General features: G+C 43.0%; 1 long non-coding RNA gene across 2 annotated transcripts in view; it reads left to right on the plus strand.

Moving 5' to 3' along the window:
* The first annotated feature begins 5,597 nt into the window (after positions 1 to 5,597).
* The window catches only part of LOC137517552 (uncharacterized), a 220,283-nt gene continuing 205,378 nt past the window's right edge, over positions 5,598 to 20,502 (plus strand). For both annotated transcript variants that reach the window (XR_011020566.1, XR_011020565.1), the window contains exon 1: positions 5,598 to 5,729. This is a non-coding gene — a long non-coding RNA (uncharacterized lncRNA). The remainder of the gene's footprint in view (positions 5,730 to 20,502) is intronic.

Here is a 20,502-nt window from a genome sequence, read left to right on the forward strand (position 1 = left end):
TCAGGGACTGCGGAGGAGACCTATAGGGACAGCGGAGGAGACATATGGTGGAGCGGCAGGGACGGATTCCTGGAAAGTCCCCATAGGCCATGGCTTAGGGCACTGAAAAAAGCAAAAGGTTAGAAGGGTGGCAGTACTTGGGGAAAGATAAGAGGCTGCATGTCAAAATAAAGAAAATTTCTTCTGCTCCGAAGCCGCCCTGCTTTGCTGCACACACAGTCAGAATTCCAAAGCTCTGTGCATTTTCCTTACTTCCTGGAGTGCGATGAGAAATTGCTATCTTTAGGAAGATACAAGCTTCAGTTTAGTGCAAGGGTTGTAGAGAAACCTGGTTCACCATAAGTTTGCCGTGCAATCTGTAACTCCGATTAAAGACAAAATTTCTGATCCGGTAAGGTAAACATTTTACCGGGATTATCAGCTCCACTTACAACTCAAGCTGAGCTGAACAGTGTATAGCTCATGTATAGCTAATGTTTCTGCTACCCTCTGTTAGGATGCCATTGCTATGGCAACATGGTAAAGGCTCTGTAACTACTGTTTTACATAAGGATGCAGTTGCTAAGGTAAAAGGTCCAAGTTTGTTCTATATTACTTTAGGGTGCAGTTGCTATGGCAAGATAGAAAGGCCTATAGTAACATGAGTACAATTTTACAGTTTTCCATCAGGATGCCTTAGCCATAAGAACATAAAAAACTATATTAACTACTGCTTTCAAAAAGGGGGCAGTTACCAAGGTAAAAAGGCCCACATTTCTGCTACTTCCCATCAGGATGCCATTGCTATGGCAACATGGTAAAGCCTCACTAACTACTAATTCACATAAGGAAGCAGTTTCTAAGGCAAAAGGCCCACGTTTCTACTACATTACTTTAGGTTGCAGTTGCTATAGCAACATAGAAAAGCCTACAAGACTACAATTTTACATACGAGTGTAGTTGTTAGGGTAAAATACATAAGTTTCTGCTATTTCAGGATGCTATTACCATAGCAAAATTGAATGTCCTCATTTACTACAACTTTAAACAAAGACACAGTTGCTAAAGTAAAAAACTCTAGTTTGTGCTATTCAACATCAGGAAGTTGCTGCTGCGGCAGCATGGGCAGGCCTCATTAACTAGTACTTTATACTTTACTTAGGGGAGCTGTTGATATAGTAATAGTAATGGGCTCAGTACAACTACTTTACATCGAGAGAGGCTGTTCCTATAGCAACCAGGAAAGGTCTAATTTAAGATAAGCTGATACTTTAGCTCTTTGGTATCAGAAAATGATTTCAGGTGAAAAATAATGATTTTCCAATGACTAGATTTACTTTCATTTTGGAAAATTCAAAATATGGAAACTAAAAGTGGCCACTAATGATTCAATTTTTCAAGGACGATTTTAGTATTTCGATAAAAAAAAAACAATCAGATTGGTTAAAAAATGAGTTGGTTGATGTGTACAATAGATTAGATTTGATCTTTTTTTTGTCATACAAAAGCAAAAGAATCAATCGGAATTGCAATTTTTTTAAATCCATTGTTATCGAGTGGAAGGTAAAATTGGATCATTGATGTGAAGAATCTTTTTTTTTTATTTTTTTATTTATTGGTTTCAGTGTACCTAATTATCATGAGGTTGGGCAAAAGAACAAATAAAACTTCAATGTTAATGGTAAATGGAAATAAGTGATGTGTATTATTATTATTACTATTATTATTATTATTATTATCATTATTATTATATATTTTTTTTCAAAATGCAGTAGAGTATACTTACCTCATCTGGTACATTCACCTGCATCCTTTCAGACAACACCACTACATACCTCTACTTAGCTAGCACTCTTACCTGGCTCTGCCTTAACCCTCCCCACCACTCTACAGTGTAAACTCTTACTTACCTATCCTCAGTCCTCACCCATATACAATGTTGAATCTCACCTAAATGTCTTCAGTGCTCACACATAACTTAATCTGCATACTCTACTACCATCATCATTTACTTAAACACAGCATCATATCCAGTGATCTTAACCAATCAACCTATTTTGATTCTTTTACTTAACAATATTTTCACTTTTTGTAGTTAGTGTAGACAATCGATTCTTTACTATCGTACATTGTAGATATGAAAAATCGAATCGTTTAATCAATGTTCTACGAAAAATTGAAGAAAAATTGGATCATTATTGGCCACCTTTAGGAAGATCTTTTTATGGGAGATAAAGATCAATTACAGTATCTTCTACTCCTCTGCAAACCGCTGATAGCAACAGTATTTGGTGGAAATGTGGAAATTATGTAAAACTGTATGTACTGCTGGTATGTACAATACTGTACAAGGGGCCCAAGACTACGAAGAAGATAGGTCCATATAGCAAGCAATAGCCAGTTGAGGTGATGTTACCGCTAGAGGCAGGATCCAGTCACATCATGTGACCATTACTTTCTTTATAATGACAAATATCAGCTCAGCAGTAATAATGATTAGCATGGTTCCTGTTTTCTACTTCAATGTACGATATGGAAGCAGGGAGTAATTTACTGTTTAAAGCGGATGCGAGATGAGAAAACTAACTATAACAAGTAACTTGTCTATCTTTTCTAAAGTTTAGATAGTTTACACAGCATATCTAGCTGCAAACAGCTTCAAAAGTTTATGATTATTTATTCCTGTGGTATAAGGAGGGCAGCCATGCTCTGTTTGTCACATTGTCACAGCCTGAGGGCTGGAGATGCTATCGGCTTGCCTGTGTGTAAATTCAGTCCCCTCTCCTCCACCCTCCTCCCCTCTGCCTCTGAAATCAATGGCTAGTAACCTCCTCCTCCTCTTGCCCAGACTGAGCTCCCATAAGCCCTTGCTACAGTGCCAAGGCACAAAAGGACCTGTGGGCGAGGCTTGTTTAGTTTATAGGAAAAAAAATTTCAGGGATTTTTTTTGTATAGTGAGGACATAAACTTTTATGGGGGTTATTGCATGAGGAATTCTCTCTTACTTCCCAGGGACATGAACTGAGGTATATAAATAAAACAAGTTAGGGATGCTAACTCTTTCACAGTCTCAACAAATGTTTAATTTGTTGCAGTCTATGTCATTGTTGGAGAGATTTGCTCACTTCCTTTCTGGACAGAAAGTGGTGGAAATTCTCACAGCTTGGGAGACAAAACAGCAATTTAGATTTTTTTTTTTAGTTCAAACCCTTTATCACATGATCTAAAACTAAAATTTTATTTGCACACTGTTGTGGGTTGCAGTTGCCGTGGCAATGTGGAAAGGCTTCAATAACAACTACTGTACATTAGGATGCAATTGCTAAGGTCAATTAATTTACTTTAGGTTGCAGTTGCTATGGCAAAGTATAAAGGCCTTAGTAACCACAAGTTTAAATAAGGGCACAGCTTTTAAGGTAAGAGCCCTAGGCTTAGGCTTCTACTATTTCACATTAGGATGCCATTGCTATGCCAACATGGGTAGCACTCAGTAATTACAGCTTTACATCAGGGTTCAGTTGCCAAGATAAAAATAAAAAAATTATCTGCTTCTTCATATCAGTATTCTATTGCTGTGGAAACCTGGAAAGGAATTGGCTATTACTTTACATAAGGGGGTAATTACTGAGGAAGTAGGGTGTTTCTGCTACTTTACTTTAGGTTGCAGTTGCTATGGCAAGTATGCAGAATTGTTTAGGAGTAGGTTTACCTGGAGACTGAGGAAAAAATGGCAAATGCTCTGGAACCAAGCTACACCTGCTTTATATGGGGCTTCTCAGCTAATAAAGGGCACAGTGTGTAATGGCGTGTGGGGTGATATTGGCTCCCGCAGCAGGCCTAGTGGAGACTTGCAGTGGGCCCCCTTCCACCCGAATGCAGAGTAGTGGGGCTGCATAGCTCATCTCCACTGACAATCTATCTATATGGGGCTTCTCAGCTGATAAAGGGCACAGTGTGTAATGGCATGTGGGGTGATATTGGCTCCCGCAGCAGGCCTAGTGGAGACTTGCAGTGGGCTCCCTTCCCCCCGAATGCAGAGCAGTGGGGCTGCATGGCTCATCTCCACTGCCAATCCATCTTCTCCAGGCATCCACATCTATATGATGAGTGCCCTTTAAAGGACATTGTAATAACAGAAACAGGGGTTTTTTGGGGAGAAGGAGGGGGGGCTACATGTGACTACCTATAATAAGGGGGGCTACCTATACAGGGTCCCTCTGTCTACCCACACTGGGTCGGATTGCTATCTATACTAAGGGTGCTACCTATACTTCAAGGTTCCCCTTTGCCTACCCACACTTTGTGCCCTCTGGCTACCTTTACTGAGGGGTCTACTTCTGGTTACCTATACAGGAGATATTACTGGCTACCTTTGTACTGGGGTAAATGGGGCACTACTTCTGGCTACCTATTCTGGTGGGGAGGGGAACTCTGGCTATATACATTTGTTGTGTGGGGGACTCAAAGGTGCCTTATAACTTTTTTCGGGGCGGAGGATGCCCAACTAAAACTTTGCTACCGGGCCCCATGATCTAGCTATGCCCCTGCTTTGGTGTATGCTAAAATTCAAAGGGTTGATAAGCAGTGAAGACAAACAAGACGGAAGGAAGGAAAGACTGTTGAAGCAGGGGGGAGATGTCAGACACAGATTAGGGATCTGCACACACGGAAACTAGTCTACTGTCAGTATAGCTGCAGCGTATAGGGGCATTAGATTGTAACTATGGTAGGGATTACATTGTGAGCAGTGATGTAGCTAAGGAGCTTTGGGCCCTGATGCAAGTTTTACATTTGGACCACCCCAAGCACTCTATACATAATAATTGATAGACGCACGAAAACCTGCCAATGGCAACTACAGTGTCAGAGGTGCAAGAAGGGGATGGGGAACAGTTTGTTAATGATTACCACTATTCAAAGTATCTATATAAGTGATTATTATAAGCATAGGACCAATAGAGAGCTAATACTGCAACGATTAGGGAGTTTACATGAACAATGCTAAATGACTTTAATATATTGGTAGGTGAACAGAGGCGCCAGAAGGATAAAAGTACATACAATTTTTAAAAAATTGCTGTGACAGAGGTGCTCTGCTTGCTATAACTGAATTGCTGTTGTTTATCCCCTGCTTATTGCCTGAAGAAGTGGGCTGTGCCCGCGAAACGCGTTGCTTCTTTGTGGTATTTTCAATAAATGTGTATATCTATACATTTACATTCCTTGGTGTCTGCTTTAACGGAGGCGAGTCCACCACTTCCTCCCAGCAATTTTTTAAAAATTTTATGTACTTTTATCCTTCTGGTGCCTCTGTTCACCTACCAATATATTTGAGTCCACCCCAGGTGGAGGGGTGATCTACCCCCTTTCTTCCTATCTACAGAGAGCGACTTCTTAATCCTGAGTGAGGACAGGTCTAATCTCCTCACCTGCCTAATGAGTGGTTACCTAGGTGGTAACCCGTGTTTGTGAGTATTACCATCTCACTGTTTCATTTATCCAATCAATTTTGACATACTACACCATATTGGGCTCTCGATTTCTCTTCAACTTTAATGCTCAATGACTGTACTGTACTGTGTGATAGTGGTTGTCTATTTATTTTAATGGACAGCACTTATATGACGAGTGCCGTGGTTGTCGTTCAACGCCGCTCATCTGGACCAGTCCAGCGCCGATCTGAACTGGCCCTAAGTGACAGGAATTGTTATTTGTAAACTCTAAAGCACTACAAAAGATGTCAGCAATATGTAAGTATATAATATGTAATAATAATTGCCAATCAGGTCCTCATTTTAAGACATTTTAGGCACTCTAACAGTAAGCACATTAACACTTAGTTAATACATTACTACTTAGTTAATACAGACACACATTTTAAACTGTAAGGGATCAAACTAGATCTGAGAGATAATGAATGCATAAATAAAAGCGCTTTTCTTATGCAAACAGAACATCATGTATTATAAATAAAAAGACAGTATACTGAGTATCACTTATTTAATAACCTTTAAAGGCCTGTCCCTTTTCAAAAATGAAATTGCTTGCGGGGAAGAAATTTCTTGAAGCTCCATTAATTATTATCTCATTACAAAACCTAAAGTTGCATCTTCAAACCCTACTCTCGGACGATGAAGCTGTCAATTATAGTGAATAATTAAGGGGCCAGGTGCATGTTTGATTTAACAAGATAAACATCTAACCAGATGTTATAGGCCCATTGGTTTATAATAAGCTATGCTCAAGGGTTTTTAACAATACACAGAAGAGACATATACACTTTGCCACCTTTTGCATACTAATATTTTAGTCAGTTACCATTAATTAACAGAAGGTGGTGAATCATGTGCACTAGCACACTTCATTTTTTTATTTGCTAAAAACACCATTAAAGTTTTGTTACATCTGCATATGAATGAAAATAAAAACCTTGGGCTTAATGATTTTAAAGTGAAGAGAAAAAACACATGAATGTTTTGCAATGTGCTATGTGACACCTTTATAGTAGACCTCTGTTATAGTATTCATTATAGTCAGGGAAAAGAACACACATCTGGATATTACTATATCCCAATGCCAGTAGTATTCTGTATCGAATATTGAAGCTTAAGCATTCCAACTTACTCATACATAGGCCAAATATCTGATCATTGCTAAATGGCAATTGAAAATGGTTTTTTGTTACACAACATATTTTATTCTATTATTCACAGTACAATGCATGTGTTTTCCTTGCTGTATTTAGTGCATGATAACAAACAGAATGTAAGTCTGCTGGAGTTGGGCTCTGTCTGGATGATCTGCAGTTTTTTTGTTTTTTTTTAGTAATTCCAATATTACAATGGTGTATCTGAGCTTATGCTCTTATCATCTACAAAGGAAAGAATAATTATTTGCCTTAATTTTTCATTTGAGAATACAAAAACATCAACATTTAAAATTTGCTCTAAGAAAAGTTAGAATATGCTGCAGCATTCACATCTATTCTGGCTCTCCCAGAAGCTTAGAGATTATTGTCCACTAGTAAGCCTAAATCTGTTACAATAACGGGTTCTAGGCCTCCCTCACAACTCATCCCCCTCCCGCCCCTGTCACCGCCACCGCATGTGACATACCCACATGCCTGCCCCCTGGCCCCGTCCTCCTCCTGTCCCAGTGGCCACCTGCGTGCCACACATTCACAGTAGCGCAAAGGCATGTACATAGGGACAGGAGAGGATGCAGGGTCACAAGGGGTTTATTTTATAGGATTAGGCAGCACAAGCCACTGTGTTGTGATGCCAATTAACCATACTATTTTCGTTTCAGAGACACATAGGGGTTAATTTACTAAACCGTGCTAACTCATAGCATAGATGTGCTAACGGTTTACGTGCGCAAACACAAATATTTCAAGTTTCTTTGCGAAAATGTGCATTTGCGCGCATAAACCATTGCGCACAAAATGCTAGCGCAGATGTGCTATGAGTTAGCACGGTTTAGTGAATCAATCCCCTAGTGTCCACGGTAGGAATTACATGCACGATCCGAAAGCTGAAGACAGGAGTGTAGCCCATCGATCATTCTGCCCATTCTGAAAGGGCACCAATATTGTTTAGTGTAAATTGTAAGAATTACTGTTTTTTTTAACTGAGGTTGCCTGCAGCTATAGACCTATCCATACAAATGCAGAAACCTTGAACTTTGCTGGCCTCCTGTGCAGAAATTGTGGTCCTGCAATCCAATTTTCTGTAAACACCATCGGGCTACCCCAGAATAACAACTGACACAAACTGCCACCTATAGTTGCATAAAACTGAATATGGATGAGCTGTGCAACTAAAAAAATTAAATGTGCTGCAGACCATTTCTATGCTCTGTCCTTGTCACTGTCTCTGTTACTACCCGTTTCAACTAGCTTTAGCTGTTTTTTTTCTACCTCACTAAGAAATGTAGTCTGGCCGCCATTGTTCGTCCTTCTTTAGGAGTCATATGGTCACCCATTACTGACCCACCCACTACCTTGGGGTATCTTCTTTCTAAAATGGGGTCACTTGTGGGGTTCCTATACTGCCCTGGCATTTTAGGGGCCCCAAACCGTGAGGAGTAGTCTGGAAACCAAATGCCTCAAAATGACTGTTCAGGGGTATAAGCATCTGCAAATTTTGATGACAGGTGGTCTATCAGGGGCCGAATTTTGTGGAACCAGTCATAAGCAGGGTGGCAGGGATGACAGGTTGTATTGGCACTGAAGTGCAGGAAGCGCACGATGTTCTCAAATCGTGACCTGGACATGGCAGCAGAGAACATGGGCATGTGATGTATTGGGTGCGTAGACCAATAAGACAGCAATATATCCTTTTTGACTAGACCCATGTTAAGAAGAAGGCCCCAAAAAATGTTATGTTCAGAAACTTGGAGTGGTTTCCACCGAAAAGGCTGGGCATGGTAGCTTCTTGGATTGGCGGTTGCGTATTGTGTGGCATAATGGTTGGTCTTAGCCACAATTGAGTGCCCGCAAGGGACAGATGAGGGTCTGATCTGATGGGTAGCAGTGACAGGTGGTGACAGGGGGTGATTGATGGGTGATTGACAGGTGATCAGTGGGTGATTACAGGGGAGAATAGATGTATACAGTACATGGGGGGGGGGGAGTTGGGGAGGATCTGAGGGTGTGGGGGGGTGATCAGGAGCCCCCAGGGGGCAGTTTGGGACCTAATCTAAAATATAGTGTTGACACATAGTGACAGGGGGTGATTGATGGGTGATTAGGGGAGTGATTGGGTGCAAACAGTCTGAGGGGGTGATCAGGGGGGGTCTGAGGGGTGCTGTGGGCGATCAGGGGGGTGGCAGAATCATTGTGCTGGTGTGTTTACTAGGGGGGCTGCCTCCTGCCCTGGTGGTCTCTCGATCACTGGGACCACCAGGGCAATGAGGCAGCCTGTATAATACACTTTGTATACATTACAAAGTGTATTATACACTTTGTATGTGGTGATCTCAGGGTTAACAACCCGCCGGCGCTTCTAAATAGCCGGCGAGTTGACGTTGTGGGTGGGTGGAGCCTAATGCCGGCGGATGCGCACGCATCCCTGCGCGCAATCTCCGGCTAATTAGTCCCCCAGGTGCCGCCGCCGATCGGCATTACACGGTCCTGGGGGTGCCACTTTGCCGCCGCCTATTGGTAATGGGCGGTTGGCAAGTGGTTAAAACATCTTGCATGTGTAAACATCAATAAAGAAGTGTAATTAGAGTACTGCTTCACACTGACACACCAAACTCACTGTGTAATGCACCACAAATGGCTGTTTGTGTAGTGACGGCCGTGCTGGACTTTTGTGCACCATGGCCAGAGTGCAGGCCATGGTGGTTTTCAAGCCCATATGGTCGCCGGGCTGTGGTAGCTCAATGATAGAACAACAGTGACTGTCAGGTAGGTATATGCAGTGATGGGTATTATAATGTGCACCTGTCACACACAGACAGGTACCGGACAGGCACAGTGACACTGCATGCGCTCACGTAGGTAGGTGGGTGCACTGAAGTGAACAACAGGTAGTAGGTATATGCAGTGATGGGTATTACAATGTTCACCTGTCACACACAGACAGGCACCGGACAGGCACAGTGACACTGCGTGCGCTCACAGAGATAGGTGGGTGCACTGTGAACAACAGGTAGGTATATGCAGTGATGGGTATTACAATGTGCACCTCTCACACACACAGGTAGTCACTGAATGTGCTGGGCCTGGCAGTGGCACACACAATAGGAATTACCAAGGCTGTCTATGCAACACAAGTGTCAGTGGGACACACACACACACAAAAAATTGGATCACAAGAACAAGATTAGCTCTCAAAAGAGCGGTTGAGGGGTGCTTTTTTAGTAATAAGAATCAGCAAGGAGCAAGCTAAGGAGCCTACAAGAGCCTAACTAAGCCTTCACTATGAGAGTCTGCAGCAGCTTTCCCTTCTCTAATAAATGCAGGCACACGAGTGAGTCCAATGCCTGACGCTGCCTGCCTTTTATAAGGGGGGAGTGGCTCCAGGAGGGAGTGTAGCCTGATTGGCTACAGTGTGCCGGCTGACTGTGATGTAGATGGTCAAAGTTGACCCTAATGATGTAGTATAGCAGGCGAATTGAACTGCCATAAAGTTCGCGTTCGTGGGCGAACGCGAACCACCGAAATTCGCCGGGAACCATTCGCCGGCGAACCGTTCGGGCAATCTCTACTCCTCTCCTCAATCCCCGATCCCATTAATCACTTATTGAAAAATTTGACTCTCAGGTAAAGTCAAATTTTCAGACAGGAAGAGGCAGGCTTGCTGCAATGTTTCCTCCTACCACCCTCCTATCCCCCCCTCTTTCCTGACCCATTCATTTCCCTTATGGGGCAGGGAAGAGCATTGCTGCAATCCTTTCTCTTCCTTTCTGAAAATACAACTTAAGCCAAAAGTCATATTTTCGACTGAGTGATTACAGGAACCGGTGGGACAAAGGACCACCAGACAACACACAGAAGTCTGTGGATCCAGCATGAATGTAACTCTGTGCTTACATTAGGTAACTTTGCCTAAGGTCAGGTATCCTTGAATTTTCTTTACTGTGTTAGAAAGAAAATAGTGCGGCACTCCCATTCAAATGTACAGTGGAAGGATTAAAAAGAAAAAAGCAAAAACACTCTCACCACTTCCAGCCAGATCCTTGCTGCCAATCACTTGTAGGATGTGTGCTCCGCTGTGTAATAGGGATAGAAGTAGCAAATCTTGGTAATGAAGAAAGGAAATGCGTGCACCTTCCGTCCTGAAACATCCGTGTTTATTGCAGCAGTGAAGGAAACATCACGTAGGATTCTATATAGCAGTTAAATGGTTAACATACCAGTTTGTGGAGCGGTGATGGTGAAGGAGGTGGGTGGCGGGTGTGGATGGCGGGGAGCGACGGCCGTTTCGTGTCACGGAGACACTTGGTCACGCTGTGTTCCACCTATCCTTCAATTTTCTGCATAGTTGTGTTTGAAATATTCTTACTATTACTATTGCTATTCATGTGATTTGATCTCTTGGGGCATCTTTCTTTCATTACCTGGAAATTAAGTTGGGAGTAGAAAACCTAGGCCACTTGGTAAATTTTGTTCCATCACAAACACTGGTTCGCACAACAGCCGGGGGCCCAGGGCTCTCTCACTGGCCGGGGCCCCTCCACCACCATGCGATACACTGAGGAAAGTGCAGGTGGGCCCTGAAACTCTCAATAGCAGGGAATTCACCACCACTGCCTCTGAACTTCAGAGGCACCCCCACTACACTTTCCTCTGGGTATCCCATGGTGGTGTAGGGGCCCCGACCAGTGAGAGAGCCCAGGGCCCCTGGCTGTCATGCGAACCAGTGTTTGTGATTTTAAATTTATTTTTTTGTTAGCTTCTGGGATGCGGTTGACAGGTGAGTGGTTAGGGAGGGGACCGTGTTAGAGACATTCCTGCACGGGGTGTCCCTGCTAGCGACGTAATCTATGATTACATCCAACCAAAGCCTCCCACCTGAATGCTACCCGATTTATGCAATTCCTGCTAGATTTGGTATGGCTGGCAAAGGGTGTATAACATTACACCTGAATGGCTGACTGGCGCCTGCTGACCAAATAAAGGTAGGATATTGCTTTAGCTGGGAGTGAGCATTCGTGTGTGTTGCAGTTAGCATTCAGTTCAGAGGCAGTAAGGGTGAATTCCCTGGTGGTGAGAGGTCCAGGGCCCACCTGTACTTTCTTCTGGGTATCATATGGTGGTCTAGGGGCACCGGCCAGTGAGAGAGCCCACACCCCCAGCTGTCGTGCAAACCAGTGTTTGTGATTTTAAATGTCTTTTTGCAGCTTGCAGGATGCGGTTGACAGGTGAGTGGTTAGGGAGGGGACCGTGTGGGAGATGTGCCTGCACAGGGCGTCCCTGCTATTGACGTAAACTACTATTACATCCAACTGAAGCCTCCCACCTGAACGCTACCTTATTTATGTAATTCCTGCTATATTTGGTATGGCAGGCAAAGGGTATATAACAGTACACCTGATTGGCTGACTGGCACCTGCTGACCAAATAAAGGTAGGAAATTGCTTTAGCTGGGAGTAAGTAATTGTGTGTGTTGCAGTTAAATTTTGTTCCATGACTGCATCTATAAGAGCTTTGTTCAAAATGTGAAAAATGCTACACAATCAGCTGAATTACTGAAATTCACTGATGCAGCACTTTAAGCCATGGTATTCAGCATGTTGCTCAACCAAGCCCTGCTGGTGCCACATATGTTTGACATTTCTTCATACATATATTCATAAGCTTAATTTTAATGGAGCTGATGATGAACTTTGTCTTAGACCTATTTAAGAAGTTGAGAAATATTATATTAAAAATTAGTTCACATATACTGTCAACTCTTTTTACACTCCATCTGTTGTGTTAATAGTAGATGCCGTTTGATCTAATTAAGATATGTTTTATGAGATAGCACATATATTCTGAAAACAGCTGAAATATTTTTTTTTCTAATGCTCTGATGATTTTTCTGCTCAAATACATTTTAAAAGAAACTTTTGTCTAAACAAATCTATCTTTACAGTTTCTCAAAACATAATTATTTAGTTCTGTAAATATATTAACAATTAATTATACATTATAGGTATTAACACATTTATCTAAAAATAAGAGAGTCGGATGATTAGCATTCTGCTTAAAGTGTAACTGTCGGGCATAAAATCAAAAATCAATTCTTTATTTTTATCTGGTAAACACATAATACAGATGCTAACCAGGCAATCCAAAAGTTAAAATCTCTATTACTTTTCTTGTTTATAAATGATCATTCCCCAGTTTACATGACTCTTATGTGGTACGTTGCCGCACAAAGGAAGTTGCAGGTCATGCTGGGTTGTCTTTTTTTGCTTCTTTATTTCCTCCCAGACTTAACTAATGTACAGAAGCAAAAAAGGACAACCCAGCATGCGCTGCAACTTCCTTTGTGCGGCAACATACCAAATAAGAGTCAGGTAAATTGGGGAATGATCATTTATAAACAAGAAAAGTAATAGTGATTTTAACTTTTGGATTTGCCTTATTAGCATCCTTGTTACTTGTTTACCAGATAAAAATAAAGAATTGATTTTTGATTTTATGCCCGATAGTTACACTTTAAAGGACCACTATCGCGAAAATCGTAAAATATAAAATACATGAAAACACATACAAATAAGTACATTTCTTCCAGAGTAAAATGAGCCATGAATTACTTTTCTCCTATGTTGCTGTCACTTATAGTAAGTAGTAGAAATCTGACATTACCGACAGATTTAGGATTAGCCCATCTCTCCATAGGGGATTCTCAGCATGGCCTTTATTCTTTATATAGACACTCCTTGAAAAAGATTTATACAAAGATGCTGGCCAGTCTCCCTGCTCACTGCACACTTTTTTGGCAGTTGGAAGGACCAACTGCCATTCGCTAAGTGCTTTTGAAACTAAACAAAACCACAAGAATCACCCATGAAGTGATGGGCTAGTCCAAAACCTGTCGGTTCTGTCAGTTTGTTACTACCTGCTGTAAGTGACAGCAATATAGGAGAAAAGTAATTTGTGGCTCATTTTATTCTGGAAGAAATGTACTTGTTATTTGTATGTGTTTCAAAGCATTTTAAATTTTACGATTTTCGAGATAGTGGTCCATTAAAGCTCTGGATTAAGAGATCAAACATACATTGAGGCTCCATTGCTCTCAGCCAGTCTATACCCCCAACACAATTTTTCCATCAATTTTTGGGGGGACAAACAAACGTTTTTATGGTATTGTGTAACATAATTTAATGAAAACTGATTAAACAATGTTTAAAGGAGTCACGAGGCCAAATGTAAAAAAAAAGTTTTGCACCTGTATGAATTTTGAATGCACGGTGGACGGCATCCGCGCCCTCTGTGCAGTTCCACCGGGTCCCCGCTGCTTAATCTCCCCCCAGGCCAGCTCCCGACCCCACAGCCCAAGTCTGGCTGTCATGCCTCCTCAAAAATGGCCACCAGAGGTTGCCGCGGCTGTGCAGTCCGCATAAACGCGAGTGCGGCTGCGCAGCTCTAGGGCCTCCCCCCCCCCCCGATCCACACACAGGAGAAAGCCTGTAGCATGGATCGCAGCGGGGACCCGGTGGAACTGCACGGAGGGCACGGATGGCCTATATTCATTATATTATATGTGTTTATTTAGAAAATTCAAAATTCCTCATACTTTAAAACTCAGTCTATCTATATATTAAAATATACAAAATCGAATGTGTGTGCATATGTACGTACATATGTGTGTATGTGCCACCATCACTCGAAAAAGCCATTACTGATTTCAATAAAACTTGGTATACAGATCCCTTACTCACCTCAGGAGGGGGAAGCCTTAGGGTCTCAATGAGGCTTCCCTCATCCCTGTAGCTGCAGGCAGTCCAGCACTGGCTCCCCCAAAGTGTCCCGGAATCCTCTCCCAACAAGCCTGACAAGCGCTGATAAGCGCTGACTTATTTACCTTGCTGGGATCCAGGGCAGGCACAGTAGCAGCTCTTCCTTTGGGTAAAGCGGAGATAGCTGAACCCGATCGTATCTGCTCTACTGTGCAGGCGCAAGAGGACTCGTGCCTGCACAGTAGAGTGGATTGATTGGGTTCGGCTATTTCCGCCTTGTCCCGAAGGGAGATCCGCTAGTACGCCTGCACTGGATCCCGGAAGGTAAATATTTACATCGCCGCACTTCGGGGCGCTGCAGCCGGATAACAGAGGGACAGAGAAGAACGCGGGAAGCCTCATTAGGATCCAGAAACTTCCCCTCACAAGGTACCAGTAAGTAACCCCCACGGGACTTTTTCTTCCTCACAGGTTTTCTTTAAGATCCTCTATTGTTTCTGCTGCAGATAGCTGGAGGTGCCAAATGCTAAGTGTCTATAGACTTGTTTACTTATTGAAACAATGGAATTGCTGGAAAATTAGGTAGCCTCAGACAAGACCTATTGTGATCCAGGCTTTGCTTCTGTGTAATGCCTATAAGAGCCAGGTGAGCATTATTTTGAGGGAGAATTGTGCTGAGGCTGGGAATAAGCAGATTTGATCTGCTGTATATTATTTCAACTGGGTTTTGGAGTGTTACTACTGCATGATATGGACTTTTACTACTGCTTGAGATGGAATAAATGAGTTACAGTATCATACAACTGTCGGTCTGCTCTCGGTGTATGGACCCCCATCCAGTCACATTGGTGGCAGCGCGGGGACAGAGCAGAAGTTGGATTTATCCATTTTGCTGGGACAGTTGTGAGTGGATTGTACTTCACAGAGCAACATGCAGATAGAGGAGCTGGAGTTACTGCCTGTAGCCACACTACGGAAATTATGCCGTTGCAGGGGATTCATTCCTGAAGGTAAACAGAAGGGTGAACTGATAAATTCTATATTGTATACTTTTGCACAACAAGAGACTGGAAGTGTTGCATCTAATGCAGTGGATTCCCCCAGGAGAGATAGTTAGGAACCAGCTGTAGTCCCTGACCCTGACCAGTCCTTTAGTAGTCTGGGAAAAGATGTTTTCCAAAGGCGAATGGTTATGTTGGGGGACAATATAACAGTAGCAGAAAAATTAGAACTGCTAAAACTAGTAAAAGAGGAACTTTTGCATGAGGAAACATGCACACAACAGAGGTCTGAGGAACACACGTCTGTTGGAGCAAGATGTTTTATTAAATTGACATACTGTACGTAGCTTTCCCTGTTTTTGAGGAGTGGAAAGAAGAAATTGATGCTTAATTATGTGCGAGGACCATCAAGTTCCAGAGGAGGAATGGGCCAGAATTTTGGCTGGTAAATTAACAGGGAGGGCTGATGACACTTACAGAGCTCTCCCTTGTGAACTCAGGGCCTTGATTCACTAAAGGGGGCTTAGTGTTAGCACGCCAGTGAAAAGGCAGTTAGGACGCGAAAACGGCCACTTCACGTGCTAATATGCGCGCAAGCGTTTGCGTGCACAAAGGTTAGCGCTGTGCGGTGCATGCGAAATGCGCTAAATAGCCTGAAAAGAGCTAATTCATATGCGAACAGTGTGGCATTTCATGCGCGCCAGTGTGCCGTTTCAAGCACACCGGTGTGACGCTTAACGCACGATCAGTAACAGCTTTGGACGTGCACCCTAGTTTGCACGTCCAAAGCTTTTAGGCGTGCTAACTGTGTTAGCACCCTTTTGTGAATCAAGCCCCAGGTGTGATTACCAGGAAGTGAAAAAAGCACTATTTGAGAGGTATGCTATCACACCTTAAGCTCATCGGTATCTGCTCCGATCTTTGGTTAAGGACCAACAGGAAAGTTTTTTGGAATATGGTACTAAGCTGATTCGGGCCTTTGACAAATAGGTCGAGGGATTCCATGCTACCACCTGGGAAGGCATAAGACAGTTGTGCCTCATAGAGCAATTTTTGGACTGCTGTAGCTGATATGTCAGAGAATGGGTTTTGGATCGCAAACCGCAGACCATAGAAGATGCTGCAAGGCTAGCTGATAGTTTTACTGCATCTCAAATGTTTTATAATAATGAAAGGCTGCCTGGAAGCCCACCTGTGGGGAGAAAGAGAACAGACAACACAGCAAGTATCGAGGACCGACGAGTAACTCCTCAGATGACCACTGTTTCCCAAGGAGCTTCTGTGAAAACTTGCTACAGATGTGGCTCATCATCAACTCATCTGCAAGCTGCTTGTCCACAGGCTATCTGAAGCAACAGGACGGCCCTGTTTCCTCGCTCTGCTGATGGCAGGAAGGTAACAGCTGTCACTTCAGATTCTCCTCCTGCAGGACAGGTAAGCCAACCTATGCATGGACTACAGGAGTTTGTTTTATAGCTTACAAACTGGGGTAAATGGTGGAAAAATGTTTTGATTCCAGGGCATTTATCACCTTCATAGAACCAGATGTGATTACGGCCAAGTGTGTGCTACCTGGGAGATATGTTAGAGTTATTTTACCTGGCGGAATAAGGAAATAAATACCTTTGGCTGAAATCACTTTGGACTGGAGCAAGGGCCGGTTCTGAAGATTATTGGAGTAATGGACAAATAACCGGTTGCTGTGTTATTAGGGAACGATGTGGGCAACCTAATATGCAGCTTAATACACACTAATGCCCCTGCCCCTTCCCCTCCTTTGAGAACTGCAATGACAAGAGAGGAAACCTTAGGGGTTAACTGTATTGATGTGTCTAATGTGGTTTCAAACATGTCTGACTGGGTTTCCTCTTCTAATGCTGAGTGGACAAATTAGTAGTCTAAAAGTAGTCTGAAAACCAAATGCCTAAAAATGCCTTGTGAAATCCTGAAGGTATTCATTGGACTTTAGACCCCTTGTGCATCTAGGCTGCAAAAAAGTGTCACACGTGGTTTCAGCATTGCTGTACTCAGGAGAAGTAGCACAATGTGTTTTGAGGTGTATCTTTATACATATGTGTCGCACGGCTCAAAAAATGGGAAGAGATGGTCAAATGGGATGACAGAATAGATTATACTTCACATTATACATATAATAACAACTCTCATGCATCATGCCAACAATATTGAAATTCAAACATGAACTGCTGCCTGGGCTGACATTTGATGTCTTTTGCTCACTAACATCCTGGCTTGACAAACTTTAAGCTGTGCATATGCCTGGCTCACTTCATCTTATTGCATGCAAGAAATTTACATCCTAACCCTATGCTTTGAGAACTGTTGCAGCTGCACATTCTGGATTACTTCAAGATATTTCATCATATGCTTTATTGCATGCTGAGGTTTATTCCATCCTGCTCTTGGAGTCAATTTCAGCAACAACATTAGTGTCAGGGGATTCATTAGTTAATGTGCATTTCTACCTTCCTGTGGACATTTGAATCTCGACCCTTATGAGTGGGACTCCTTTTATAGGTTTTTTGAGGACTGCAGCCTCAATGTTTTTGTTCCCTCAGGTGGGGGCCCGGTGAGATTGAGCAAACTTTTTAACAGATTTTTCATAGTATTTGTATGGTATGATAGAGGATTTTTTAGATTTTGATATTGAATAAAGTTATATTGCAATTTCTCATGCACCCAATAGCCAATTCTCACTTTTTTCTTTGAATATCTTTATACATACCCATGCTGGGTGGGAGACATATCTCTGTAAATGGACAACTTTGTGTAAAAAATCTAAAAAGTTGTCATTTACAGAGGTATTTCTCATACAGGATGGGTATGTGTAAAAAGACACCCCAAAACACATTATACTACTTCTCTTGAGTACTGCAATACCAGATGTGTGACACTTTTTTTGCTGCCTAGCTGCGCAAAGAGGTCCAAAATCCAATTAGCACCTTTATGCTCACAATTGAGCCCCCCCCCCCCCAAATGCCAGGACAGTAAACACACCGGACAAATGACCCCATTTTTTGGAAAGTGGACACCCCAAGATATTCACTGAGGAGCATAGTGAGTCCATGGCAGATTATATATTTTTTTGTCACAAGTTAGCAGAAATGGAAACTTTTTTTGGTCACAAAGTGTCATTTTTAACTTATGAGAAAAAATAAAATCGTCTATGAACTCACTATGCCCCTTAGCAAATACCTTGGGGTGTCTTCTTTCCAAAATGGGGTAATTTGGGGGGATATTTATATTATCCTGGCATTCTAGCATCTCAAGAAACATGACAGATGCTCAGTAAAGTCAGAGCTGCTTCAAACTGCATAAATCCACTTTTTTGTACCATAGTTTGTAAATGTTATAACTTTTACCCACACCAATAAATATACCACCAATCCCACACCACACCAATAAATATACACTTATGCGGGGCGCATGCGCGGCGCCAACGGAAGTGGATGCACTCCATGTGAGCTCCGTGCTTGAGCGGTGAAAAAGGGTATTTTACTCACATATAGAGGGCTCGACTCCACGCCAGCTACCCGCGGACCTGCTCCTAACATGTCTCGGAGAGGGAAGAAGAACGAGAAGACCGGAGATCCTGCCGCTCAACCGTCTATAGCGGACCTTCTCACCAAGAAGCAAGGCAAGGGGAAAGACAAGATGGCCGCGTCTCCCACTCCCAGCCAGGCCTCCAAGCGCAGTTCACGTGAGTCACCCCCTGTCTCCCCGTCCACCCAAGGATCTCCACTAGCTTCCGTATCGGAAAAGAAATCTCCCTCTACCTCCCCACCCCACCAACGGGCATCGCCGCCACCGCAGACTCCTCTTCCATCACCTCCTCACGCGGCAGCTTCTCCGCCTGAATGCGGACACTCGGCAACTCCTCCCAAGACAAGAGGCCCCACATCAGCTTTTACCCCACCACAAGTGCCAGATACAGCACCTCCACTTCAAAGGGGATCTAATGCTGAACTCCTCGCCGAGTTCCAAATAATGCTGCGCAGTGAATTGGCGGCGGCGGTATCAGGTTTTACAGCTCAGGTGCAAGAGCTAGGTGGCCGGGTGAATGACCTAGAGCAAAGAGTGGACTCATGTGCTGACGCTTTAAAGTATGATGACACCAGAATGGATAATCAAGATGCTAAAATAGCTGCTTTGGAGCCAGAACTAAAGGACTTTGAAAATAGAGCACGGCGCTCTAATGTTCGCATTCGAGGCCTACCTGAAAGCAGGGCCGGATTTGTACTTTCCAGCGCCCTAGGCCGGCTGTCACCAACCCCCCCCCCCTATTCTGTCCAACTCTGACTAGTTTGAACGGGCCCCCTCTGTTTTGCTGCTTTATCCCGGTTAACAAAGAAGCAGTGGATGCTCTGTCCACTCCATGTATTTTGCGCTCCTGTCTGCATGCACAGCAGGCGATAGTGTTCAGAAATGATGCTCATGTATGAGCATTCAGCAGCACTTGTCAAGTACACATACCCATAACACTCCCTCAGCTCCTGTGCACATGCATACAGGAGTGCAAAATCACAAGGAGCCCCAGTGGACAGCGCTGCTTCTTTGTCCTCTGTGCTACTTGCTGCCATCAGAGCCACAAATAGGGGACAGTGCAGCACAATGCAGAGAAGCCCATCCAAAACAGAGAACAGATAAGTAGAAGGATCCGACACTACACACACTGGCATAGATGTAGTGTAATGCTAGGTACACATGATGCAATTTTCTGACAGATTTACTGTCAGGTCGATTATTTCCATCATGTCTGATCTAATTTCAATTTTTCGATCAATTTGCTTTTCACTTTCATCATTCAGAAAATTGATTGGAAAGCAGAGCGGACATGTTGGAAATAGTCGATCTGACAGTAAATCTGTGAGAAAATTGCATTGTGTGTACCCAGCATAAGCTCAGGTGTACTTTACACAGTGACAATTTAGCACAGATTTTAAAATCAGTCAGCAGGAAGTTTTGTAACAGAATAACACTTTTTATTGGCTAACCAAAAGAAAAACAGTCAGCCTTTGGTTAATGAGCTGTCTTCAGACTGTGTTACTGTATACAAGATGTTAGACACACAGCTATATATACAGTCAGCAGGAGATGCATACAT

Source organism: Hyperolius riggenbachi, chromosome 5, assembly GCF_040937935.1.
Source record: "Hyperolius riggenbachi isolate aHypRig1 chromosome 5, aHypRig1.pri, whole genome shotgun sequence".
In the NCBI taxonomy this organism is placed as follows: Eukaryota; Metazoa; Chordata; class Amphibia; order Anura; family Hyperoliidae; genus Hyperolius; species Hyperolius riggenbachi.